Below are 27,552 nucleotides of genomic sequence, written 5' to 3'. Positions count from 1 at the left end.
AAACTTCAGAACATCATAATTCAATCCCATTTGTCTGAAAATATCCTTCTCCTTTTCAGCCTGATCCTTACTTTTATGTTCAACTCAATGTTCATCTCAACTGCTCCCTCTCTAGAAAGCTCTCTAACTTACCTTTGTGGGTTGACAAAGTCTCTTCTGGGAGAGTCCTCTGCTCAGCTCCACTGTGGCATGAAACACACTGTACTGTCATTGTTACTCTGCCTGCTTCTCTCTCCTATTAGAAACTTGGCTCCTTTAACGAAGAAAGTGTTTCTCTTTGTATACTAATGCATAACAGGTACTCAGTAATGTTCCTAAAAGACTGGCTACATAAAGAAGGAGTGAATTAGTGAAAGATAAGTGTGATTTCTTTAAGAGATAAATTTAGAGGTTGAGAAACAGTTGTGGAATTTAATGTTTGAAATTGTTTTCAGAAAAGTTTAAAGACTAATATCTGCTACAAAGAAAGAGAGTAAGAGTGGGATGGGAAGTGTGAGACCATCAATTATTCAAGGCCTCAAAAACTTGCTATGGAGTGAGCCAAATTAGAAGGAATTACAGTGATATTTTTCAACATAATGTAGTATACCTTATGATAATTTTTTTGATTATGAATTTTCATTTTTTCATAAAAATCAAATAAGGATTTTTTTCTTTTTTTAAAGATATATTTATTTATGCATATAAGAGCTGGGATATAGGACAGAGGTTTGGCGAGGGGTGAGAGGATTCACCAGAAACAGAGTGGGGATCAGAACAGCCAGACTGACTGAAGTATACTGCTAAGGGGAGCAACGGGTGAGTAAGGAGAGGTCTGCTGCGCCATATGGGTAGCTCCCTGGCTGGGATTGAACTCATGCTGCTGAGGCTGCAGACAGCTTCATAGGTTGCATCTTAACCCCTTGCACCACCAGGGAGGCCCCCAAATAAGTAATTTTATTCTAAATTTTATGAATGACTTTCTTTTAACCAAGTGTCCTACATGATTTTATTGCTCAGGTATTCATTTGTGTTTATGGTGATGTTGCTGCAAAGTGAAACTATTTTAATTACGGTTATATCACACAGAGGGTTCAATCAGAGAATTGGGACTATTAGGGGTATCTATCATCTACTGATCTATCATCTATTGGTCTGTCATCTCTCTACCTATTTATCATCTATCATCTATTCATCATCTATTTTTCTATCCATCAATTGATCTATCATCTGTCAGAGGATTTGTTACAGATACTTGATTTTACACAATCCTGAGAGCTGGTTAAGAAGCTGTCTCTATACATCTGTTATCTTTCTGTCTAATGCTGGAGCTTAAAATTCATGAGGCAAGCGGTTAAGAAGAGAAGACTGATGGGTAGTCAGGGAGACTGAATAAGCTGGACCTACCAAAACAAGCTGGACCCTGCAAGTATGGACTGAAATTGATGTTAGTTTTTGTTGCTTCTGCTTTTAGAGGTTTGGGTGTCCTGGAGAAGTGGGGTGTTTCCTGGTGAAATAAAACAAATGCACCTGCCCCCCAAAAGTCAGCGAAGCTCTAGGAGGCTCTACGGGATGGTGGATTAGTTGTAAATTCAGCCATTGGGTTACATAAATTGGGTGAGTCTGCATCCAAATGATAATGTGCATGAGGAGCTTCACTTCTGCTCTCCAAATCTTACACAAGAATTATCTCTTGTGGCTCAGTCACCCTAACCAGAAACATATGAGAAAGGTCATCCAGGAAATGTAGTTCAGGCTAGCCAAGCTGACACACTGTAAAGTCACCACACTGGTTTGTGACAATAAAATGATGTGTGTATGCCAGATGACATCATAGTCTGGTGTATAAATAATAATAAGTATAATATATTGAATATCTTCTATGTTCTATTCTTCAGACGTTAACTCATTAAATTATCACTACCCAGTGATGTAAGGACTGTTTTTTTCTTTTCTAGATGTGGATGTAAGGACTGTTTCCCCTTTTCTAGGTGTGCAACCTGAATCACAAAGTGGCCATGTAACTTGTCTAAGGTTATGGAGTCAACAAGTAGTAGCAGAGGCAGGTTTAAACTATTCAGGTAGTCTAGCTTTTGAGTCTCTGCCCTGAACCACTATGCCCTGCCATTTCCCCATGAAACGATGTGAGAAAAGCAGTAGTAGAACTGAGCCAATAGGTGGTACAACCTGCGGCTGTCCATTTCACAGCAAATGACTGTCAATTGGACTCTCGCAGTCAGCACTCACTTCCGATGATGAGCACTCTGTCATTGCCAACTGATTACATTAATGATTTATATTTTGCTTAAGTTTGCACTTTATGGATTTATTTTGGTTTTATATTGTATAAAAGCATAAGGAAGTATAAGACATCTATACATCTATATTTGCATGTGCAATTTTTATGATAAAAATAAAATCAGGGCCTCCCCTGGTGGTGAAGTGGTTGGGTGCTGGGCTGCGAAGCTGCCCGCAGCCTCTTCAAAGCTGGTTTTATCCCCAGCCGCTTGCGAGGGTCCCACATGGTGCGCAGACCTCTCCTGCTACGCCCGCTGCTCCCCTCAGCAGTGTGCTTCGTCAGTCTGCCTGTTCTATTCCCTGCTCTGGCTCTGGTGAATCCTTTCACCCTCCCGCGCTTCTGACTGTACCCAGTGCTTGTATAAATAAATAAAAAAATCTTTAACAAAAAATCAAAATAAAATCAAAAGGGCTCTTAAATAGTGAGCTTAACTCATATTAGGATAAGCTGGTTTGTTTCTGATAGAGAAAGGGGATGTTAGGAGTCAACTGTTGAATATATTATCAATAAATTAAAGAATGAACAAGTGTATTAACATTAAATGAACGAATCCTTAGTTTAACCCACAGAAAAATGAAAGTGTTCAATCTCTTCTGTGTGACAGATTCCTTTGATGGATATTAAATTCTTGAATTAAATGTGCATGCACTTTTCTTCATCCATGCACACACGCACACACACAAAAAAATCCCAACAGATTTTCACAACAAAATGCTTCCTCTTTGGCTCTGGAGGCAGGTTTTAAAAGTGACCCAAAGGGCTCTTGGAGACTGAGGCACTGGGAATAGAGGTTGGTCAGAATGATCTGTGTTGTCTGGCTCTACGCTTCTGAATCTGTCCTTATGCAATTGTGGGTGTATTCAGCATTTTACACTGATACGCACATGGAGTTTTCTGTGACAATGACTTTGATTACACAAGTCCCCACTGCCTAATCACTTAATCATTTCCCCTTCTCAGGGATTGCCAGCGTTTCCTTTCCCGCACATGGTGCATGCTCACTGTCATCTGTCAGTTTGGGGATTTCACCTGCCAGATGCCAACAAGTCAACTTGGCACCAAGACTCACAGCAGCTCTGGCTAGAGGAACAAATCTGTATGACATCCTGGAACTACGACTCTCGAAAAGCATTCTGTTTTACATAAAGTGGATTTCCCCAGACATGGTACATTAAAATCCTTGTCTTGGGATCACATGCTTGTTCCCAGCCAGAGCACCTTCTGGCCTGCAGTGAGCCCTTCAGGCCACATGCACAAGGCCAAGTTGAGCCTCCTCACCTGTTGCTTAAAATTTTCTCTCATCCTCTACTAATCCCCTGTTGACTCCCTACAAGTTTCTCCCAAACTTCTTTACCTCCCCTAAGTCAAATCAGCTCCCTCTCCTTCTCATCCCTTCCACTGCCTTCTATTCCATTTCAAAAATTTCTGTAGGGCCTCCATGGTGGCGCAAGGGGTAAGCACTGCACTGTGAGGCAATCCGTGGCCTCTGCAACGCAAGTTCGATCCCTTGGCCAGCCAGAGAGAAACCCACATGGAGAGGCCGACCTCTCCTGTCTTGCCCGCTGCTCCCCTCAGCAGTGTATTTCATCATTCTGCCTGTTCTGTTCCCCACTCTGTCTCTGGTGAATCCTCTCATGCCCTGCATCTCTGGCCTGTGCACCAGCTCTTATATGCATACATAAATAAATCTTAAAAAAATTTCTGATGCATAGGAAGGATGTTTTAATGCACTTTCTTAAACTAGTGTCCTCTAAAGGAAACCATGACAAGCGCAAGTGAAATTCTTTCCTGAGCTCACCAGGAAGTTAACTCATTTCCCTCATGTTCTCACAATATGGTTTAGACCTCTTTTTCTTCTTTTTTTTTTTTTCTGGATACAAAGTACTATTAATTAGTGCCTCCTGTAAAAGCTGAAAGTCCTGAGTTCTAACTCTGCCTTTTCCACTATGGCATTGTTCAAGTAGCCTAATCTTTCTGATACTTTTCTTCTCTGCAATAACGATGAATAATAATAATCATAATAAATTATAACAATAGTTGCAATGAGATCTAACACATAGCATGCTTACTATATGTCAAGACTGAACGTATATAATCTTTTTAATAATGCCAAAGAGTGATTAAATTATTCTTAAAAATCCATACCACAGAATAGTATACAGCCATTAAAGAGAATGAAGTATGATAACATGGAATCATATTGATGATATAGTATTAAGTAAAAAATGAAGTTGCACTACAACATACTAACATGATCATTTTCATTAAAACCCTACATTAGGTATATAAATAATAGCTCTCAATATACACGTACACACACATACACACAAATAGGGTTTGAATTTTTACAAATCATATGTTCATATAACTGTATTTTTTTCAATAAAAATAAGTAGAAGAAAGTGACTGCAAACATAAAATAAACATATTCACAAACTTCCCCAAACTGGCAATTTAAATAAATTAGTGTTATACTCAAGAAGTAGAAACTTGACTACATTTTATCCTTATTCCAGTCATGCTAAAAAAGGATTTTTGTATATACCTTTAAGAACTGCCAACTAAGCCAACATTGCATTTTTTTAAATATTCCCAATGAGAGCACAGATTTCTTATTTGGGGGTGTTTGATTTATTATTTTTTTAATTTTTTATAATTTTTAAAAATTTGTATCTTTTACATCGTTGTATAGTCCCTACATTTTATTTATTTTTAAGAGAGATATTGTCATGATGGCTGCTTGCTAATCGTTCTAGGGAATGGTGATTTTAGTCAAAACTATCACAGACTTCTCATTCTCATTCAAAACACTGAAATTTTTAAAGGATGTTTCAGGAACAACTCACTGCTTTTACAGGTCATAGTGATACCGGAATTGTAGGTTTTCAGGCCTAGTCTGCCAGGCAGGAACAGATCCCAGGCTGCAGGGGCAGCGCTGAGTCCCAGCCACTAGACTACCACATGTTGGTGTCTCACGAAGCCGCAGCGGGAACTTGGCAGACGCTCAGGCAAGCAAGCGAGAAGAGGCAGGTTTTTACAGAGAAAGAAAAAGTTTATTGAGGAGAAAAGGAACAGAAATAAAGTGGGACTCCCAGGCCATGAAACCAGGGCAGGGAGGGCCAAGGAAGCCAAAGTGGAGTCGTGTCTCAGAGAATAAAGACCTTCTTTCCCTCATTATTCTAAAGCTCCACCAGTCTCTTTGTGATTGGTCAGTTCTCAGTGGTCTCACTTAATCTGCTATTGAGCGGGGGATCTTCACACTCCTTATCTTTGGTCCTCCTTACTGAATGTCTTGTTGATACAGTTAACAAGTTTGTTTTTCCCCATTTGTTGCAGCTTCCCCCTTGTTTAATAGATTTATCTTTATGGCCCAGTCTCCCAGATGGGCATCCCTGCACTTTAAGGAAGAGAAAGTCAAACATCAGCAATTGAAGAAAAATAGGCTGGGGCCCACCAGTCTCAGTGCTGACCCTTTCCCATCTCCCCCTTGCATAAATATCCCTGCACTCTGACAAAGGGCAGGATGGTGGTCTTCCAGACACCAGTCTGCTGCCCTCCTCATCTGTCAACAAATTAAACCATTCTCCTTTTCCCCAAACTCCGCCTCCCTCTATTGGCTGAGGGAAACTGAGGCCAGCATTTGGTAACAATGTTGACCTTGGTCCTGGGATGTTTATTATTCAGAGGGGATTTAGTTACATTCCTCTTGTTGTCCTTATCTCTGGAACTTTCCTAACTCTTCTGAGATCCCCACCTGCACTGTCCTTGAGGCTGCCTAATTCTCCCTAACTTGCCCTAGGATTCAATAGTTACCCAAAATGCTTCCAAATTTTGTTTCAAACTAATAAATCTAATTCTGCTTGATGGGAGGAAATCTATATTTTTATCTAAATTTCACTTCTCAGATTCCCTTACTTGAGACAGGAAAATGCAATGAATTTCTAAAACTTACCAAAAATTTCATAGTCCTGGAAGTTACTAGATGAATGCTTTATTTACTACCTGTTGTGCAACCATCCCAGGCCAGGTAGGTTCATAGTCCGTTCTCCAGACCAAAAGAATGTGGAGCCCTTGGTAGATATTGCAGGTCTTTAATGTTGAGACAGCGGACCATATATACAGGCAGGCAGACAGAGCAAGAGAGCCTCCAACACTTCAGAGAGAGGCAACTCTGCTGCCTCACCCCTTTCATATTGTTAAATGCCCACAGCCACACACCTGATACATGGTTCCAAATGCAAGGCCCATCTGTTGTTTGCTAGATGCCAGAATGGTGGAAAACAGCATTTCAAGGTATGGGCTCGTTGTGAAAGGAGAAAAATAACCTGATTCACTCATTTTTCTTATACTACCTGAGAATTTTTTCTACCTTCTTTTTTTTTTTTAAATAAGTTTGCTTCTTTTTATTTTTTTTTTAAAGATTTATTTTTATTTATTTATACTAGCACTGGGTACAGTCAGAAGCATGGGAGGGTGAGAGAATTCACCAGAGCCAGAGCAGAGAGCAGAACAGGCAGAGGGACTGAAGTACACTGCTGAGGGGAGCAGCGGGCGGCAGGAGAGGTCTGCGTGCCATGTGGGACCCTCCTCTGGTGTCCGGGGAGCAGCCGGGGATTGAACGGGCTCTGCGGACTGCGGGCAGCTTTGCAACCCAGCGCTCAACCGCTGCGCCACCGGGGAGGCCCTCTACCTTCTTTCAATAATATTACTCTTGTTGTAATTGTAAGTTACTTTTGAATTTAAAACATCTCACAAAATTTATAACATCCTTGTTTTGAAATTAAAGAATCTCTTTTAGTTTCTGCATAATTATCATCACAGGGAGTAGCAAATATTAAGTGTTGCTGCTTTAAAGTGAACTCCATCCACTTCAACAGCACTTGCAACTCCCTTTGCCACCTACAACATGTATATGGCTCTACATGGTGGATTCTTATTACAGTCTTTTCATACAAAAAAAGAAGGAAACTCCCTTCTGTCCAAGATTAATCTCTCATTCCAAGATTAAACCCTTTCCTGGGGCCTCCCTGGAGGTGCAAGGGGTTTAGACACAACCTATGAAGCTATCTGCAGCCACTGCAACACGAGTTCGATCCCCAGCCAGGTTGCTACCCACATGGTGCAGCAGACCTGACCCTCCTGACTTGCCCGCCACTCCCCTTAGCAGTGTACTTCAGGCAATCCGCCTGTTCTGTTCCCCACTCTGTCTCTGGTGAATTCTCTTACCCCTCGCATCTCTGGCCTGTACCCCAATTCTTGTATGCATAAATACATAAATCTTTAAAAGAAAAAAAAGAGGGGCCTCCCTGGTGGTGCAACGGGTTGAGCCCAGCACTGTGAAGCTGTCAACAGCTTCTGCAGTGCAGCTTCAATTCCCGGCTGGCCAGGAAGATACCCACATGGCACAGCAGACCTCTCCTGTCTCGCCTGCTGCTCCGCAGTGTTTTTGGTTGTTCTGCCTGTTCTGTTTCCCATTCTGTCTCTGGTGAATCCCCTCACCCTCCCGCACCTCTGGCCTGTACCCCAGTTCTTGTATAAATAAATAAATCTTAAAAATAAAAAGAAACCCTTTCCACCAGTACTCTCAGTATTTACTTGTGTCACATCTTTCCCATAGAAACTAGAAAGAGGCAGAGGCAGGGGCAGGGGCAGAGGCAGAGGCACACCTTGATTCCTGTGAGCTTACGTAAAAGAAATTGCAAGTCAGTGGGAAGAGTTGGCTCAAGTCCTATTTGAATAGGTGGACAAATCATGAATTGAAAAGCCCTGTCCAAACAATCTAGCCCACCAACTGAAAATAAGGAGTCAGGTTAGAAAAAAACATCAATCCGGACTAGTGATTATCCCACAATTTCCTTGAGGGAGTAGGCTAAGAGCTTATAATATCCTTTCTGGAGAATTCATAGCATCTTCATGTATGACTTTCAAATAAAGCCTTATCTGATTCAACTACACCTAGTGCTCTCTAATGAATTCTTTCTTCAGAGGATGTAGGACTCAGTCTTTTGGGTTGGGGCCCTGCAACATCTAGATCTCCTTCTGTCATAATTTTTGACATATCAATCCTTTCTTCTTTAAAACAATCTTATGTCCAAGAATTCTCACATTTTTATGTCATAGAGTTCAGGGTTTTTTGCCTCACTCACTTTAATGAAACAGTTTTAGTGATGTAACATTACTAATGATCATCCATTTTCCAAACCCAATTTTGGTTCTCAGACATCTCATCTGAATTTTTTGGCATTATATGCTTCGTTCCTTCTTGAAACCTTTGCTTTGGCTTATGTGAAACAATAATCTCATGTTCTTCTTCAACTTCCCGTTCCTTTGGCATATATTTGGGAGACTAATTATTTAAAATTTGGTGTCCATAGACTTCCACCAGGAGCCCCTCTCTCTTCTCAATCTATACACTGATCCTGACCATCTCTTTTTGTCCAGAGTCTCAACTGAAGGATTCCACAGACTGCAGTTAGCACCCTAATCTTTGAATCTGAGCTGACCATTGTTACCGGAGCACCAGTCTTGTCAACGAATAACTTAACTGCTTTATCTGCAAGTAAAAACTCAGAACTTTATATGCAAGTAAAAACAAGTCTACTGTTTGAAGTCTTTAGAAATTTGAATTAGCAAGGTCATGAGTTTCCAGTGGGAAGAAAAGTACGAAGCTTATGTAGGCCAAACTGCTTCCCATAGGTAAACTAATAAAATTCTTTAAAAGGAGGGGGGAAAGCATGCAAAAAAAGGAAAGATATCTGCATGCCAGTGTAGGTGAAATATTATGTTTTTAACACACGATCTGATAGGATTTATCAGTTTTCGGGAATGTTGCAGAAATAAATTCTAGCTTATTACTCAGGCAGGGGAAGAACAAACAGTACTTCAGGAATGGAGAGGTCAGGAGAAACTTTATTACTTATGCATGAGGTCCCAGACCTGGGTAGTCCCGTAAGGTCTGAGCACCAGTTGAGGGACAAAGAGTTTCTTTTATACATAATAACCATCTTACATTGATAGCATCAGTCAGCAAGCACAAAAGTCTGTGACAAAATACAGATATTCAAGGATGCCCTGGGAGATCAATCAGCCTGGCAGATGTCTGGCCTTGTTAAAATGTAACCCCCTTTAGGTAATGTCATCTAGATAGGCTTTAGAGAAGCAAAACTTGTTGTTTACATATACTTTGCATTATTTACTGCACCAGACCTATGACTCTTTTAGCAGGAAACAGGAAAGGTTTCATTTGCTTCGTGGTTTCTTTCAGCAAGACTTGCTCCACCTTTCCAAACTCCCCAATTCCAGGGGTCAGGATGCTGGCCTGGTAAGAGTGGTTTATTCATGTAGCTGTAAATTTGAGTTACCAGTGGTCAGGTGTGGTGGACACACATAAGTCCTATTCCCCTACTAGCCTCCCACCCAGTTTCAGGTCTCCCCTCTATCAATTTTAATTTCCTGATTTCTCAGTCCAAATTCATGTGACTCCACAGACTCTCTGTTCTCTATGTGCCCCCATTTTGGGATATGGTACTAGCCAGTTGCTCAAATGAAAAACATGGAATCCTCCTGAATTTTTCTCTCTCCTTCATTTCCCACATCCACTGATCTTTAAGTCCTGAAATTCTGTTGATTTAGTGCTTCTTTAGGTACTAATTTAGACTTTTTCATTTCTTATCTAGATTGCTCGACCTCACTGAATCTCTGCCTTTAGTTTCATCTCTTCCAATATAACCACCCCACCCCACCCCAGTGTCATCACAACAAACTTCCTAATGCACAAATTAGTGACTCCCTTTCAACTTCCAGACACAGCCCAAGTCCATGATCGGTATATAATCTGATTCTTGCCTTCCTTCCCAGTCTTTTCTCTGAATTTCACATTTAACAACTCATGGTCACACTCAACAACTTACAGTTTTGTGAATATCTCATTTTTTCTCTCCTCAAGCCTCACCATTATTTCCCAGTTCCTCTTTCGTCTACCCTGGATAACTATGATTTCTTCCCTGAAAGCATTTCAGTTTTATTTTTATCAAGATTTATCTTCTCTGAATCTCCCTGACCCAGTGAATATTAATTAACAATTAATTGAAATAGTTGTACTTCCTTTGGAATCCATAGGTCTTTGTCTTCCTTGTTACACTTATTATACCAGGATTTTGTTTGCAAGTTTAAAAAGTAAATCCAAACCAGATTGAAAATGGGAAGAGAGGGCCCAGTGGAATGCATTAAGCTAGAGCTAGTGGAAAACGCACAAGTGAATTTTATTTTATTTTTCTCTTTCTTAAAGGATTTAGTTTACAGTTTATATGACAAAATAAAATATATATAAGAAGATAAGTGACATTTTCAGGAAGTAAAAAGTCAGTAGAGTCATACAGAAATTAAAAACCATAGAAGCTTAAGAGTATAGGAAAGTTTGTCTCTGCTTGTGGATTATTATTACCTGATTTGTTTTATTTTTAAATTTATTTATTTGTATATTTTTACCTCATTGTTCATTTTTAAACAATGTTTGCTTTTTTTCACCCTTCAGGTGTAGACCCAGTAGGATTTCCTCCACCAATGTACCCGTGCATCATCAACACAGTCCCCTGTGTTCCTTCCTCTGATCCCTCTGCCTGCCCCTCCCCTGCAGGATGTCTCATTTATAATTTTTTTTTAAGATTTATTTATTTTTATACAAGAACTGGGGTACAGGCCAGATGCATGGGAGGGTGAGAGGATTCACCGGAGACAGAGCAGGGAACAGAACAGGCAGACTGAAAAAATACACTGCTGAGGGTGTTAGGGGGCTGCTCTATAACAAGGGGAGCAGTGGGCGAGACAGGAGAGGTCTGCTGCGCCATGTGGGATCTGGCCGCATGCAGGATCGAACCCACGCTGCAGAGGCTGCAGACAGCTTCACAGGGCAGAGCTCAAACCACCTGTGCCACCAGGGAGGCCCTGATTTATAATTGTCTGTTTTTGTTTTATTGTGTTTTGTATTGTTATTATTTTTTTCTCCTGATGTTGTGAGACTTAGCCACTATTCTTCCATCTTGTGTATAACCGCCATTTTGGTATTTCAAGTTTTGCTTACTCAAGACTAATTAGCCTGCATTCCAAAGAGGGTTTATGACCCCCACCCCACTCTGGTCTTATCTCTGATGGCCAGCCACAGTGGAGCCCAGTAATGGGTCTAATTGGCCATAAAATAGAACTGAGCAATGCAGGCCACTGATGGGGTCAAACTAGCCATAAAATAACTGTGTACCCACCATTATTAAGAAATACACCTATGTAATCAATGAATGATACACCTATGTAACTAATGAATGACTGCCAACATGATTTAATTTTTAGAAGTCTACTTGTATCCCTATATAAAATCCCTGTCTCCTTTGTTCAGGGCTCCCGACCTCCACCGTTACATCGGTGCGTGTCGAGGGCCCGGTCTCGAGCCCGTAATAAACTCCTTTGTGCTCTTACAGCGGTTGTCTGTGTGTCCTTGGGGGCTGCACTGGTCGACGCTGGGCACAACAATGTCTTATTTGGTTTCTTTATATTCTTCCTATAAGTGAAACCATCCAATATTTTTCTTTTTCCTTCTGACTTATTTCACTGAGTATAATTCCTCCAGAAGTGAATTTTAAAGCAGAGTTGGGTGTGATGGAGGACAGGAATAGAAGAAAACTGAAAAGGAGGCTCCACAAGACCAGAAACCTGGCTCAAACAAGGAGGTGGGGGTAGAAGGGATTAACATAGCCATTGACACAGCTAGGAAACCATGCCAATGCCTAGATTACAAAGCATAAGACCCAAGCAGGTATCAGAATGCTTTTAGGGAGTGTCTAGAGCACAGGCTCAAGGGTAAAGATATGGAGATTGAGCCCAACAGACCCCAAAGGTAAAGATAGGGAGATTGAGCCCAATGTAGAATCTCAGTCCCTTTCAAATTTTACATAGTTACCCAAAATTAGCAACCAGCTGAGGCTCACAAGGAGTGACCCCTCCCAAACAGAAGAAGACTATGTCAGTGCAGTCTCTGCATAGGCTTGGGGCACCACTCCTTCTGCACACCTGTGATTATGCAGGTGTTTCTTTTCATCAACTCTCTCCCTCTGCAGAGCAGCAGCCTTCCTGCCTGCCTGTGACCTGTACCCTGCCGGGGCTTCTCTTCACTGACCTCCCTCAGTGGAGGCAGCTCTCCTCAAGGCCGCCTGCCTGCAACCATGCAGCCTCTCTCAGCAAATCTGCCCCTTTTGTGCAGCCCTTCTTGCTCGCTTGTGTCTATGCAATTATCTTTCACTCTTCTGTCCCTGTTCCTAATAAACCTAACCTTTAACTATAACTAATGGGGCCTCCCTGGTGGTGCAAGAGGTTAAGACTCAACCTATGAAGCTATCTGCAGCCACTGCAGCACAAGTTCGATCCCCAGCCAGGAAGCTACCCACATGGCACAACAGCTACCCACATGGCACAAATCTACATTCAGTAGATTTGCCTGTTCATTTTTTTTTTTTTAAAGATTTATTTATTTATTTATACAATCTCTGGGTACAGTCAGAAGCGTGGGAGGGTGAGAGAATTCACCAGAGACAGCTGGGAGCTGAACAGGCAGACTGATGAAATACACTGCTGAGGAGAGCAGCGGGCGGCAGGAGAGGTCTGAGCGCCATGTGAGACCCTTACCGGTGGCCAGGGATTGAACCAGCGCTGCAGAGGGTGCAGGCAGCTTCGCAGCCCAGCGCTCAACCGCTGTGCCACCATGGGAGGCCTAGATTTGCCTGTTCTGTTCCCCACTCCGTCTCTGGTGAATCCTCTTGCCCCCCCACACCTCTGGCCTGTGCCCCAGTTCTTATATGCATAAATAAATAAGTAATTCTTTAAAATAAATAAATATAACTAATGTCTCTGTCTCGTGGAGAAACTCACTGGGGAAACTCGCTGTATGCCACTGAAATGAAGCTCTGGTGAAACCTTTCCCAGAGTGAACCCAAGGACCCCACCTTCCAAACCCATTGACCCCAAAAAACGACATCAGATACAGTAGCTTAACCTATATCCTCGGGAGTCTATGTATGTTTCTCAACCTTTATCTTTTTCTCTATGTTGATCTTAATCTCAAGAAGATTGTGTCTACCTGGTGGCAAAGAGAACCTCAGCTGCTTTCTTGAAATTCCCATCAAAGGTTTTTGGATGGCTTCTCACAGACCTAGGAATGGCTACTCATCTGTTTTACTACTAAACAGTCATTTTGGTTAGAACAACGAGATAACCTGATTGGCCAGCCCAAGACCATGCCCACCCTTGGTGCTGGGGCAGGAGGTAGTGTCAGTGTCTTCCAAACCATGAGCTAAGAATGGGAAAAATTATTCTACCAAAAAGATGCTGGACATGAGCCATAGGGCAAGTTAGGGTAATTAGGCAGTTTTAGGGACATTGCAGGAGGGAACCTCCGAAGAGTTAAGGAAGGCTTCAGAGATAAGGACAACTAGAGGAATGTAACTAATTCCGCTGGGAATAAAAAAACATCCCAGGACCAAGGACAACATTGTTAACGCTGGCCTCGGTTTCCCTCAGCCAATAAAGAGAGGTGGAGTGTGGGGAAAAGGAGAGTGGTTTAATTTGTTGACAGATGAGGAGGGCAGCAGACTGGTGTCTGGAAGACCACCGTCCTGCCCTTTGTCAGAGTGCAGGGATATTTATGCAAGGGGGAGATGAGAAGGGGTCAGTACCGAGACTGGTGGGCCCCAACCTGTTTTTCTTCAATAGCTGATGTTCAACTTTCTCTTTCTTAAATTGCAGGGATGCCCATCTGGGAGACTGGGCCATAAAGATAAATCTATCAAACAAGGGAGAAGATGCAACACTGGGGAGAGAGAAACCTGTTAGATAAGGAACGTGAAGATCCCCTGCTCAGTAACAGTGAGGCCCCCTGGGAACTAACCAATCATGGAGAGACCACTGAAATTTTAAGATAATGAGGGAAAGAAAGTGTAAATATTCCTAAAGCAGTATCCCATGTGGCTCATCTTGGCCCCTCCCAGGTACCCTTACCTGGAAGTCTTTCTTCTTTGCCCTTTTTATTAAAATAAACTTTTCTTTCTAAGACAAGATTTGCTTCTCTCTGCTTACTTGTCTGAATTCCTGCTTACGGCTTCACGAGACAAGAACTTGTGGTAAAGTGGCAGCAGCAGCTGGATAGTAACTGCACACGCCGGCATCAGACATGGACATGTATAAATAATCTTTCATACTATAACACTGCAGGGTGTTTATTTGTCTGCTTTATTGATTTGGGCATAGATTTTGTTTTCATCTATGTAGCCCAAGTGCTAATAAGCATGTCATCTATCAGTATTTTTGTGCCAATTTCATGGATAATATATTTGAGGCCTTATCAGAGAGCCAGATAAACAGTAAACAAATATTAATTACCTCAATGATATTAATTAACATTGTTGGAATAATGTTTCACATGCAGAGTGAAAAAGAATAGTATGAAAAAAGCTTTATTTGTATGATGGGTACATAGAAAAGACCCATATGAATGATTGTCATATGTGACAGATAATCCACTAAAACGCAAACTAAACAAGAGGTATTATTATCTTACATAGCAAGGAGTCTAGAAGCCACATGACTATAAAGAGGTGATTAAATCCATGATGAAAATAAATATCTCATGGATCTCTTTCTAAGAACAGAGTTTTCTTCAGAATCCCCCCTCTCCTTCCCAATTACTACTACATATCATTGGTCGGAACTGGGTGAGAATGAGACCACTTTGTTTCTCATAGACAAGCAAGATGCAGTTAAAGGAGAAAGGTGTGATTTCTAGCAATGTTGGGACCCATTCAACATGGAAGAGGGGAGGACATGGCTTTCAAGTTGGCAAAAAATAGACTATAAATTATAGGCATTTCCAAAGTAGTAAGTCCTCATTGCTGCAATTCAGTATATCAAGAGTGCCTGTAGTAAAATAACTATTCTCTTTTGGTCCCACATTTTATTCTCTAATATAAGCAGAGTTAACAGACTGGGGAGCTGGCATGCTTTTTATTCGTTCCTAGAAAAATAGGAGCATATTGGGGCCTCCCTGCTGGTACAAGGGGTTAAGACGCAACCTATGAAGCTATCCACAGCCACTGCAGCACAAGTTCAATCCCTCTCCAGGGAGCTATCCACACATTGCTGCAGACCTCTCCTGGCTAGCCCGCTGCTCCCCTCAGGAGTGTATTTCAGTCGATCTGCCTGTTCTGTTCCCCACTCTGTCTCTGGTGAATCCTCTCACCCCCCACACCTCTGGCCTGTACCCTAGCTCTTGTATGTGTAAATAAATCTTTAAAAAAAAATAGGAGCATATTGGTGAGTTGGTGCCTCCAAATTGAAATATGATATATATATATTCTATAATATTTTCTTTATAATAGAAAATATTTTTCATAATTTATTGTGCCAATTATTATAGCAAAGGCCTTCTGGGTCCAAATCCACACTTTCTGTCCTCTTTTGAGATCCTGGAGCTGTGTCTCGAGCTCTCTTTTTCACAGCTGCCTGAGTTTTAGGTTTTGCCGATAGGGGGAGCTGGTGGGACACTGCAAGGGCAGACAGGAGGAAGGGGCTTCCCTTGCTCTTCTTGAAAAAGTCTGTTTAGGACATGGCAGCCAATTGATGAGACAGAAAGAAGTTAAATAGTACTCATCTTAGCAGCTCAGCTCTTGAACACTCCAGTGGGGCTTTCTTTCCCCTGGCAGCTGGTGGGTGTAATATGGCTATACCCTCAGCAAGTTTCTTGCCAGCTCAGTAGTGCGTTCCTGCAGCAGCTGCACTCTCTCCAGAGGTCTGAGCTTCTGCCTTGGGTGAGGAGGAGGGCTCTTCTAGATACCTAGTTCCTTCCCTCTTCACTTTCCTTCAGTCCAAGGAATAGTAAAGGCTTTCTGTACTTGCTACTTCTACACTTCTTAATCTTTTCTTTCTCCCCTTTAGTAGCTAACCATCTTTTTCTGGTTAATAATTTTAATTGCATTGTTTTTCACTGAGTTAATGTTGGTATATAACACTGCATACGGTTTAGAAGTATAGGCTTGCACCTCTTCCAATGTATGTAACCACACCAAGCCCAGCACCAACACACCCACAGTCCTACACCATAGTCTATTAGGCCTCCTTCACACTTGACTCCCACCTCAGCCTCCCCATTGGGTACCACTTTTTCACTGTCCAAATTGCTGTTGTGAATTCTTTCTTCTCACTGGACTCTGACTGACTTGGAGAGACATGACATAATTTAATTCAACCAAGGATCAATTCATTTGACATGGGCAGTTTTATCTGTGTCTTGTTTTTCTATGTCTCACTTCATAAATATTTATTGAATATCCACTCTGAACCACATATTAGTTTATACCTAGGTACATAGAGGTGAACAAGACAAATATGGTCCTTACTTCATGGCAGAGATTCAGATGATAAAAATAAATATGAAACTTACTGATAAATGCTGTGAAGAAAATACAAATGTTTAAGAGATTAGAGAGCTAAAATAAATCAGGGTCAGGGGCTATTGGGACAGCAAACTCAAGAAGGTTTTCTCTAAGGAAACATCATTCGAGCAGAGATCTGAGTGGTGGGAATAAGTTGACAGTTTGAAGGACAGCAAAAGTCTGCTGTCACTGGAGCATGGCGTAAGTAAAGTAGAAGGAGATAGGTTCAGAAGTCAGAAGGCAGGCCCTCCCCAGTGGCGGAGAAGTTGAGCGCTGGGTTGCGAAGCTGCCTGCAGCCTCTGCAGTGCCGGTTCCATCCCCGGCCACTGGGGAGGGTTCCACATGGCGCACAGACCTCTCCTGCCACCCGCTGCTCACACTCAGCAGTGTACTTTGATCCTTTTTGCTCTGGCTCTGGTGAATTCTCTCACCCTCCCGTGCTTCTGACTGTACCCAGTGCTTGTATAAATAAATAAATAGATAAATAGATAAATAGATAAATAGTTAAATAAATAAATAAATAAATAAATAAATAAATCTTTTAAAAAAAGAAAAGTCAGAAGGCAAATCAGGGTCAAATAGACCATGGAGGCACTTGGATATTATTTGAAGATGGTGGAAGCCTATGGAATGTCTAAAGCAGGGCAATAAAACAATCTACCTTATGTTTTACAAAAGGCACTTTGGCTGCTGTAATAAGAATAAATTCTCTGGCATCCAGAGATGGATACACATGTTAGGAGACATCCACAGAGATACTATTGACTTGAACCAAAAACGTAGCAACAGATGCCATGACCAATGCAGAAGACAAATGTAAGAGATGTTGTTGGTTCACTATATGTAGAGAAAGAGGAGAAGCAAAGAATGTCAGATAAGTCCCAGATAAGGGTCTGAGCAAATGGTTAATGCATGGAATTATTAGTCATTACATCAGCAGTGCTTGAACTTTTTGGTCTCAAGACCCTATACTACTTTTAGAAACTGAGCAATTTTAGAAAAGCTTTTGGTTTTTTTTTAAAGATTTATTTATTTTTATACAAGAATCGGGGTACAGGCCAGATGTGCAGGAGGGTAAGAGGATTCACCAGAGACAGAACAGGGAACAGAACAGGCAGACTGATGAAATACACTGCTGAGGGGAGCGGCGGGTAAGACAGGAGAGGTCTGCTTCGCCATGTGGGACCCTCTCCAGCCGGCTGGGATCAAACCCGTGCTGCAGAGGCTGCTACAGCTTCACAGTGTGGTGCTCAATCGCCTGTGCCACCAGGGAGGCCCCGAAAAGCTTTTTTTCAGTGTGGGATACATATATGCTTACTATATCAAAATTAAAACAAAAAGATTTAAAATATGCATTTATTCATTTGAGATTAAAAATCCATGACATGGTATAAAGAACATCCTTTATGAGAATTCTTATTTTATGTAAGCCATTCTCCAAAACCAAAGCCGTTCAGTGAGAAGAAAGGTATTGTTCTATTTTTTATGAATCTCATAAACATCTAGCTTAGTAAAAGTCAGTGTATTCTTAAATCTGTTTCTTCATTCAGTCTGTTGTGATGTATTGTTTTAGTTACTATGCATTTATAAAGAAGTTTGTTTAATAATTTTTTCAGATAATTGCATATTATTTATATAATCATATATAATTTCAAAGTTCTTTTTTGATAGTACACTGAAACTTGAGAAAGAGTAGCTTCCTAAAGAGGAATTCCAATGTGGATTTCAAAATCATATCAATGCAATTTTCATACTATTATATTAAAATCCATCGGCCTTTCTTTCACCTTGAAATAATCTTTTATCTATGCTTGCTTTTGACTTCACGAATATCCATAGATTCCCAGAATACAATATATGTACAACTGGGTCCATACAACACTTATTAACTTAACATTTATGTAATAAGTTGTAATCCATATGTCAGTTTCTTGAACAAAGAGAATGAGCTTTCCTTCTCAGAGTTCATAGCTTTGAGCTGTTACCTCTAAGGCTCTTGGTCCTGCAAAGATACCACCTACAAGATAGTTTCACTCCCAAACAATCATATTTAGTAAGCCAAAACTGCTTTCAATTCTAAACCCTACGTGGGAGTACTTTACAAGAAAAAGACAAATGGTACTCTCTCAAATACAAAAGTAAATGTAAGGGGCCTCCCCTGTGGCGCAGCGGTTGAGCGCTGGGTTGCGAAGCTGCCCGCGGCCTCTGCAGCGCCGGTTCGATCCCCAGCTGCTCCCCGGCCACCGGAGGAGGGTCCCACATGGCGCGCAGACCTCTCCTGCCGCCCGCTGCTCCCCCCAGCAGTGTACTTCGGTCCTTCTGCCTGCTCTGCTCCCCGCTCTAGCTCTGGTGAATTCTCCCACCCTCCCGTGCTTCTGACTGTACCCAATGCATGTATAAACAAAACAAACAAACAAATAAATAAATAAAAAAAAAGCATGCCTCTATAAAAAAAAAAAAAAAAACAAAAGTAAATGTAAGGCAATAAAACATGCTTTTACACATACTTCCTGTATTGCTTTACAAATTTTCACCACCATGCTAAACCACTCCAACCTTTCCACATGCTAAAGTCAGATGCCAACATTTTTCTTTCAAAAAAATTGCAGAATCCTCTGTATCATCTCATCCTTAGTAATAAACTATTCAGAAAGTGACCTCACACACCAACTCCTTAAACTCTGCATACACACTAATGAAATCAGAATGATGTAAAATTAGGGGAAATCCCATACCCTTTTTGTGGTTGATGATTTCATTAATCTTGCCAATTTTTTTTTTTTTACTTTGTCAACACTATGAAATGACTACAATATTCCACTATAGCATGGCTTCTTAATCTGGAAACAAGGACAGCTAGTTTAATGAAAAAAATGGAAAAGTTGATTTCAGGCTGTATTCCTTAAAATTTAGTCATGAAAATACACATCAAATATTGATATTCAGAACAGAAACTTCTTGAAACTGGAGAGCAGGCATTTTCTCTGTATTCATATCTGCAAACAGTACTTTTTCTCCTTCAATTACAGCAGATACGAACAATGTTTGTCTAATTGAAAACCAGCAGGAGATTACAAATATAAGAAAGCCATTTCATAATTTTAATTGAAAAGTTGAGAGATAAAAATTTATCCGGCAAGAAATTACACTAACATGGGAAGGACAATTTGGAATTACTAGTTAAAAAATAATCTTTAATAAACCTTTAAAATATAATTTCAGTCCACTTACCTAAGGTGAGAGAAGTATTGGTAATACCTTCCGGCTCCACTTAAAGGTCTAAATGCGATAGCAAATACAAAGTAACCAGTACCTAAAAAATGATTGGCTAATAGTCATTCTGTTTTCTGTTTCTTCTACATATGGAAGCTCCTTAGAACACACTTGGCTGATTAGAATAAAACAACAAAAATCAATCACACTGTTAATGATTCCAAGCTTCATCAAAATATATTTCTCTCTGTGCTCTTACAATGCAAGAGTTTATCAAAACATCCTTGATCACCCCATTCCTTCCATGTATTTTCAGGTCTGGAGATAAGTATCTGAATGCTCCAAGACAATCTTTGCACATCCATGGAATAATTATGCAAATTTTTAATTATAATTGTAATTATCCTCAATTTCTTTTTTTTTCATGATTTGTTTATTTATGCATACAAGAGCTGGGTACAGGCCAGAGATGTGGTCTGGTGAGAGGATTCACCAGAGAATCACCAGAGACAGAGTGGGGAACAGAGCAGGCAGACTGACTGAAATACATTGCTGAGGGGAGCAGTGGGCAAGACAGGAGAGGTCTGCTGTGCCATGTGGGTTGCTCCCCGAACTCATGCTGCAGAGGCTGCAGATTGCTTCATAGTGCAGTGCTTAACCCCTTACACAACCAGGGAGGCCCCTATCCTCAATTTCTTGCCTTTTCTCCTTAACTCTTCTCACCAGGGAATATACATCACACATGGCCTGTTTCCCTTGCTTATTGTCTATATTTTGCATTAAGATGTCACTTTTATTCCTTGATGAATCCACCAAGATTAATGTTTGATCCATTATAGACATTCAATAAATATTTTTTGGAAAAAAGATTATAATTTTAATAACCACTGGGTAAAAGATGTTATGTTAGCATGTCACATAGGGATTAACCCAGTGTTTCATTTGAAGGATAAAAGAGATTTCACTGTATGCAAAAGAGAAATAAAGGGACCAGTGAGATCGAATGTAAAGAGGTAACTGCTGTCTTCAATCCGAAAATCTATAAGAAACTTACTTGTTGAAATTACTTTAGAATATAAAAAGAGATTCTGAATGAGTGAAAAGTTTATAATTTAACACTGGAATTGAAAATTGAGATTAATTTAAGGAAAGATAAAGTAATTCATTAATCAATTGGGAAGCTATAAATTCTATAATTACTTTGAAAGTAATGAAGTGAACTTTATTAGCTTGAGAAAGCAGACTGTGAAAGTTAAAAATTAAAATTTCAATGCTCTAAACTAGGTGTTGTATCTTTTTGTATAAATAAGGGTAAGGGTTAGAAGATACATAACCGATACTTTGAAAATAAAGAATATAAGCATTACCTTAAATTTCTTACAAGGTTATACTTATTTTTATTTTCATAAAATTGTGGAGTTGGTTCATATGAAATTCTTTTGACTATTAGTTTTTATGTAACTTTAACTATGAGGCCATCAATACATGTTTAATTTCTTAAATGAAATCATATTCACTCATGGTACTGTGCTTTGAGATATTTACACTCTCAGTGATGATTTCTTCCATCTTATTATAATAAATTGAAAAATATAAAATCAGTCCAAGTTCTTCTGCTGTGTGGCAAAACTATTTGTTTTCCTTTTCACAACAATTAAGTTTTAAGCCAAATAAATGATGCTTAATGCAGAAATATTTTCAAATTCAACGAAGAATCTTGACCTTCTTTTCAGTGTAATCCTTGTTAAATGCTAAATGCATGGAGGTTAAATTACTGTTTGTTAGAAACTGGGGAAGGGGCCTACATGGTGGCACAAAGGGTTAAGCAACACACTGTGAAGCTATCCACAGCCTCTGCAGCACAAGATTGATCCGGAGCCAGGGAAAAACCCACATGGCGCAGCAGACCTCTCCTGTCTCGCCCACTGCTCCCCTCAGCAGTATATTTCAGTCAGTCTGCCTGTTCTGTTCCCCACTCTGTCTCTGGTGAATCCTCTCACCCCACCCAACCCCACTCCCCACACTGCACTCTGGCCTGTACCCCAGTTCTTGTATGCCTAAATAAATAAATCTTTTTTAAAAAGTAAAGAAACTGGGGAAGCTGTGGCAGGTGCCAGGAAAATTTCCTCCCAAGCGGATTCTGAGGGAAAGCCACAGTTTAGAAAGAGATCTCTTGGAAGAACCAGAGACCACCCACTTTTTAAAAATGAACCTAAGCAAAAATAAATAAATAAATGTACTACATTTCTGATGTATTTCTGGATAGTGATCGATATGCAGTCTATAAGTGATAATGACCTGAAAATGAGGGATTTTAAGATGTTTAAAAAGTGTTGTTTGACATAGTAATACTTGATAAAGGTCAAATTTATTTCACTTTCAATCCAGAGATAAGGTGGGAGGTAGGGAGGAGAGATCACAGAAAACAAGATGAAATCAAATAGTTCAAATTAATTTCAAAGAGTTAGAATGCCAGTGTGTTGGAGAAAGTGACAAATTGTGAAGTTGGAATAAGCAGATAGCTGCTACATTGTTAGTTTTTTGTAAACTAGACATACATTACAAAGGCAAGGGAAGGCTAATGAATAATCTCGAGCAAGGTTCTTATGAGAACACAGTAAAAAGAGAATCCTGGAAGCACTGCAGAATGAAAGCTGAGCTTGCAGTAATGAGAGATAGATTAATGGAGGAGGCTAATAAATGAGAACCTGAACTAAGGAAATGATATCAGAAACAAAGAGTGGAACCATACTTGGGAAATAATTCGATATAGAAATACATAATTATTTGCATTAAAATTCATATGCATGGTGTTTTATTTTTAAAAATATGCTAACTAATCACACAACTGCTCCCCTCTTTCCTTTCCTACTCCCAAGTCTTGATTCTTCTTTCTCATTCCCACATATTCTTTATTCGCTTTACTCATTTTAATTCTTTCCAAAAGTCAGCACACCACTTTAGGCACAATTATGTCAGGAAAACTCTACTGTATGTATAAGCTGGAGTTCTTTCCTGCTAAGTACAGAAGCCATCTCTGAGGAGACAGAGAGGAATCAAAACTATGGTGTTATTGTAAGGAAAGAGGATAAAAGACCTAAGCTAATTAGCAGGTTTTTAAACAAAATAATCGCCAACAGTGGGAGGCCAGAGTGAGGTCACAAAATCTGTAGGGAAGCTAAAGGAAACTCAGGAACTTAAACAAATCTTTGAGGGCTCTGATGCAGGAAATATAGAAACTCTCTGGGCTAGAACATTATGGAATTAGCAATGGAATGAATAAAGTCCAACACTCAGTTACCTTGCTCCTGATCAAGGTAAACATTTAATGAACACAATGCATGTGAAATGTCTAATTGTAATTAAAGTGAGGAACCTGAAAATCTGAGCACTTTCAACACACCTTAGACTTGTTCTATGTGAACTGTTCCAGTACTTGTTCAGTGTAAAGATGTTCAGTCTTCTGTTAAGGACAATAAAACTGATTATTATTTAATCAGTTTATATTTGAGGGAAAGGTTAATTCCCTAAAGGGAATATCTTGTAAAAAGTAGAACAAGATATTGGGCTGTTAAAAAATTGAATATTTGGTAAATATACAAAACATTGTGGATACAGTAATTGCTACCATATTCAGAGAACCCAGGAAATCCTGTGACCAATGCTAGGAAATCCAGTATATTTTTTAAAACACACAAAAGGAAACTGCTGAGATAAAATTATTTTTAGAAATAAAATTGGTATCTTAAGCCATGTTTTCCCACCAACTTATCTATTCCCTTATTTCTTGATTTTTCCCTAATTTGTGCAATATTAATGTGGCTTCTGAGATACTGTTTACAAGTCTTGCTTTTAATTAGTAGTTGACAGCTGTTCATACACTCCTATTCCTTAGTTGCCTTCCTCTTTGGAAAAGAAGGAAAGAGATTTTGTTTATAATCTGATGACAATTTTTCTCATGTTGTTCTTTCTTGGCTTCCTTGTTTCACTCCAGAATTTATCTCCTCCCCTTGGTCTAACTCAGTCCCAGGTTACTAACCTTCAGAGTATGGGGTAATACTAAACATTTCCCAACTGAGTCATGTAAATAAGAGTAACTTTTACTTAATTATTAAAGTTGAACAATTTTCTATTTTGCAACCTTTAGCCTTTTCTAATTCCACATAAAGTGAGGCATGATAGAATACTATAAAGAGTCACATTCTCTTTTCAAGTCCATTATATTATTTTAATGTGTTATTTGTGGGGTATGGGTATGGTAGCCATGAGATTTATCCAGTCCTACAATTACTAATTATTATAATGTTATGTAAAAACTCATAATGATATTCATAAGACAGGATTTTTCATAAAAATTTCCCAGCAAATATTTCTTAGAGATGGATATCCATCACAGGATGAAATTCAAGCTATAAAGAAACAGGGTGGAGTGAGAGGAACACAGTTTGTAGTTTTGTTATAGAGCAACCCCGATATTAAACGGGTTCCTGGCTGTGGGTCCTCACCCGCGCGCTTTAAAGGGACTTATGAATACTCTACTACAGACACATGCAAAAGGTTAATAAAAGGTTTATTTACAAGAGAAAAGGAAATAAGGAAAATGTACAACTCAGGGAGAAAATAGGGAAATAAAGTCTTTAATGCGTCCTACCCGATCCGACGACCTGGAAACCCAAAGTCACTCTCAGAGCTGGCTGGATGCTGCAAGCTGGTGGAGAGCCAAAATGGGGGATCCCAAAGCCCACGTGTCTGCCTTTTCTATCCACCTGGCTGCTTAACCCCACCCTCAGGTCCCAGCCACCTTCCCTTTGGTGGTGATGGGATTTGGAGTTCCCAGTGTCTTTGGCTTTGACCTGGGGTGGGGGTGGAGTCCACAAAGCCTATATGGAATTAGCTTTGGGACATCCTTTTCCCCCTAACAATTTAAGGATGACTGTGTGTCCCTCCAAGTGTCCTGCAATGTGGAGAATTTGATGATTACAGTAAACCAGAATGATCAAGTGAGTCTCTTATCTCATAACAGTAGAAAAGCAAACTGTAACAACATATGAGATACTTTCAATGATTCCTCTGATTGTAGGATAGCAAAGCAGTGAAAGGTTAGACAAACCAGGGTCAAGTTCCTGCTCTACTGATTATTACCTTCATGGTCCTGGGAAAGACTTCATTTTTCAGTCCTCAATCTCTGATATGAAGAAAATAATACTTTTTTGTTAGTGTTGCTGAGGGAATTAATCAGACAAAATGTGTAAAGTCCTTTAAACAATTGCTGACACATAAAAACTTCTTAATACATGAACTGAGCATGTTTCCAGAATATCATTTACAGCAACACCAAATGGACAGCGTAAATCACAAGGCTCTGAAGGATCTACTAAAAGAGAAGATAAAACTTTAAGCAGTATAACACTGAAATGAAGTACATCCATGAGGACTTCTATTTTTTTTAACCAGAGTGCAATTTCTTTAGCATTTCTAGAAACTGTCAACTATCTTTTATGGATTTCTCCTGACTGGAGGAGGTGGTACAATTCTCTTTTTTTGTATTTCAGTTGATTCTGTGAAAATAATATATATATATCTCGATTTTTTTGAAATGGAGCATTCCCAGCATAAACAAAAGATCACAAAGTAGTAATGAAATGACATTTCCCTGCCTCTCTCTGTTGGCCACAAATACAGAGAACCATGCCCAGAAGCTTCTGAGTTTACCACATTTAAGCTTCACAATTAACACACCACAAGGCTGATCCTGCTTCTACTTCTTAATTGCTCTTGTGTAGTGTCTAAGCGTGACCTTTTTTCCTTCTTCTCTTTTCCAACTATTGTGCCTGGGCTGTAACTCAGCCAAAAGTAACCACAAGTGCAAACATTTCCTTATTCTACAACTTTGCTACACTCTGTTTTATAGGACACTGGAAGTGTTGCTTGGTGCCCTTAAGCTCTTAAATGCATCTCTTTTATTTTTTTATTTTATTATCGCTTTTATTTTTGTTATCTCCTCTACTGGGGGGCTCTGGCATAATTCCCTGGGAACAAGAATAAAAAGCAGGAACCATCATAGCTGCATTTCTCAGTTGCACTCAGAACCACCCTTGAATTGTGACACCGACCCTTTGACTTGGGACTGACGTGCACTCCTTGCAAAATGAGTCTGTTCCTGGGAGTGCCTCGGTCATGTAGCAAATAGACTCCTTTGGGTATTTCCGACCCAGTCTCATGACAATTTAAACATGCCTAAATCCTGTGAGGAATCCAAATTAGAGTGTCCGCAAAGATTTTTTGCTTCACAGAAAAGCAGGAGATATTCCTTAAAATATAGCAGAGGATGCCCAGTGTATCTACCTCTTTTCTGGTCTGATAATACTTTTGTAGCATAATTGTCCTCATAATTAGAGCAACTCTCACTGCCTGGTTCACGGTGCATTTTGTTTTCACCTTGCTTGACCTTGGTGTTGCATATTTGGCATCATCTCCTCAAAACTTTACTTTCCCTTGTCTTTACCATAGTTACTCTCTCCTGGTTTTCTTCCCATTTTGCTCCTCAGGTGAAGATAATGACTTCTGTGTCTCTATATCAAATTCTGTTTATTTCTGTAACAGGGAGAATATTTATTACCATATATCTGCCTATTATTTGTATAAATCTGGGTTGTTCCAAAGCATCTCAATGCCTGAAAAAGTGATAATTGACAGTACAGCAAAAGTTACTTCAGGATATTCTTTGTACTAGTCCCATCTGATATTCTAGCACAAAATTGTTCAGTTACATTTTGAAAAATCAAAAGAGTACAACCCTCTTCTGGAGAGTCACAGCACATATTTAGAAGTAATTCTCTATAAACACCAGGAAATGATTCACATTCTAAACTTTTTCTTTTGGGCCTCCCTGGTGACTTAGGCGGTTGAGCTCAGCGCTGTGAAGCTGTCCACAGCCTCTTCAGTGCCAGTTCGATTCCCGCTGGCTGTGGAGATACCCACATGGTAAGCAGACATCTCCTGTCTTGCCACTGCTCCCCTCAGCAGTGTATTTCAGTCCGTCTGCCTGTTCTATTCCCCGCTCTGTCTCTGGTGAATCCTCTCACCCTCCCACACATCTGGCCTGTACCCCAGTTCTTGAATAAATAAATAAATCTTTAAAATAAAATAAAATAAAATAAACTTACTCCTTTTAAATGATTTTTGAACTTATTATTTTTCTTGCTTCCAATTTATCTTTATTACTATTTTATTGAGCCACAAGTCCTATCATCTTAATTCCCTGGATATTCCCCAAACTTAGGAGGGGCAAGATTCTTGGGTTCATTAGACAATGAACTTGCTCTTGAGCAAGTCTGGGAAGTTCAGTGAGTTCCCTCAGGAACAAGGTCATTGTCATTTCCTTTAATCTATCCTTTGTCAGACTCTTTTACAAGTCCTATTTCATTTAAAGTTCTGGGTACTTTCTTATCCTTCTTTAATTGTTGACGCAACAGGCATTGTGGAGAAATTTGATGCAACTTACAAAAGAATATCAAGTTAGCTTTCAGGCTAATGACAGAAAAATGTACCAAAGTAGATTTGTTTGTAAGAATGCTAAGATCAACTCGACAA

Source organism: Talpa europaea, assembly GCF_964194135.1.
Source record: "Talpa europaea genome assembly, chromosome: 12".
NCBI classification, from domain to species: domain Eukaryota; kingdom Metazoa; phylum Chordata; class Mammalia; order Eulipotyphla; family Talpidae; genus Talpa; species Talpa europaea.
This window is presented reverse-complemented; position numbering follows the sequence as displayed.